The sequence below is a fragment of the Fukomys damarensis genome, unplaced genomic scaffold (assembly GCF_012274545.1).
Source record: "Fukomys damarensis isolate Sample0158 unplaced genomic scaffold, DMR_v1.0_HiC HiC_scaffold_39, whole genome shotgun sequence".
Lineage (NCBI taxonomy): Eukaryota > Metazoa > Chordata > Mammalia > Rodentia > Bathyergidae > Fukomys > Fukomys damarensis.
The window spans coordinates 69,648,880-69,650,697 of NW_022900951.1; the positions used below are offsets into that span (position 1 = coordinate 69,648,880).

General features: G+C 52.0%; 1 pseudogene; it reads left to right on the forward strand.

Moving 5' to 3' along the window:
• The first annotated feature begins 745 nt into the window (after nt 1-745).
• LOC104850257 lies at nt 746-1,452 on the forward strand (annotated as a pseudogene).
• Nucleotides 1,453-1,818: the final 366 nt, after the last annotated feature.

Genomic DNA, 1,818 nt, shown 5'->3' on the forward strand with positions numbered 1-1,818 from the left:
TATACAATATGATGAAATTCATTATTGGGAATTTGTACTTTACATAATTTATCTTGGTTCTTTTTTTTTTCTCTATTCCCCTACCATCTTTATTTACAAAAATTTTGTTTCTGTTTTGTCCTTTTCTCATATTCACTAGAGCAATGCAGAATGCTCTATAAAATCCCTAAATTTTGTAATTGTCACTTTTAAAATGGCTTTCATAAGATATTGAATGAAAGATATCATAATGGTACTAGAAAGAACCATGAACATTTTTAGAAAATCATTAAAACGGAGTATGATTGGTTAATGCAGCATTCTTACTTTGGGTCATCTTGTCTCTTTCTTTGAAAAATAGGTTGCATGTCAATGGTGGCAAACTGCACAGAAGACAGTTCAAAAAGAGAGAAGAACCTGATCTAAGGTTCCAGAACTCTTTTAAAATAAATACATTGCTTCAGGTTGGACTTGTTAGCATTAAAATATTAAATCTTCTAATCAATGTCTTGCTTTTAATTCTTTTTGCTAAAGTTAAACTGCCACTGTGCTTCTCAGAATTAAACACTAAGGATATTCTTGATAATTTTAAACCAGGGAAACTGAGGATCAGTTATACCATTTGGTTATCTTGATAACACCTCTTCAGTTTCTGAATAATCTTCAAGCTATAGTTCATTGAAAATTTCAGTTTCGGTTTGTTAGTCTGAATCTGGAAAATTGTGTTAATTCATTTTTTCAAAGGTTTGCCAGCCATCAGAATGCTCTGGCGTGGAGCCTGGAACAGCGCTGCCACCATGGCCGGCCGTACCCTGCGGGCTGAGACCGGGAGCCCGGCCAAGGACGACGCCAATAAGGTGATGGCACCCATCGAGAAGGACCGGCGATGGTGCGGGGGCTGGGCAGGTGCTGGGCCGAGATCCCGGGGCCGAGAACGGTGGAGCAGCCGCCCCAGGCCCTGAGTAGGTGGCCCCTCATCTTGCTAGATCTCAGCGGTGAGAACAGCAACCAGTTTCCATTCCGAAGGCTCCCTGCAGAAGGGTACGGAGCCTAGCCCCGGGGGCATGCCCTAGCCCAGCTGCTGCGTGTCACATGCTGGACCCCCAGAAGGGGTCACCGAGGAGGCCCAGCCCCCAGCACTGGGCCGAGAGCGAACCCGCGGTCACACCTGCAGGCGGGGCGGGGAATGAAACCCCCCAGTGCTGACCGAGGAGCAGCCAGTTCCAGAATTGCTGGAAGCTGAGGATTCAGGAGTAAGAACGACAAGGAGAGCACTCCAAGAGAAAGGCCTCAGGACAGAGCTGATCAGGAGGCTTCTGCCCAGGAGGGGCTTACGGATAAATGCCGGGCAGAGTCCTGCGGTGCCTGACGTCAGAGCTCCAGTTGGGGAGGGAATGAAGCAAGGCCCCGGGGGCACCCAAGGCAGTCCCCCAACGGAAGGGGAGCCAGCTTCCCCGCAAGGCCAGGCCCTGAAGCCTCTCGGGTTCCCACCGGACACCCTCGCCGGAGCGGAGCCTGCAGGAGCTGCCCTGCCCCTTAGCTCCGCCCTTCCGGCCTGCGCCTGCGCCTCCAGGTGTGGAAGCGGGCGGGCAGAACTGGGACACACCGGGCGCCGGAGGACGTTTCCTTGAGTGCAGAGTTGGGTGGACACGGTGGCCTTGCCCACCTTCTCAGAACCAGCGCCACCACCCGCCAAACGTCCCCAAATAGGTGCGACGGGCGACCGCACCTGGGACTAAGGCGGAGCCAAATCAGCTGGAGACGCAGCGCCACACCGACGCTGAGCGCGGGCAGCGCAATGGGTGGGCCCCGCGCGCAGCCACACCACGTGATGCGACG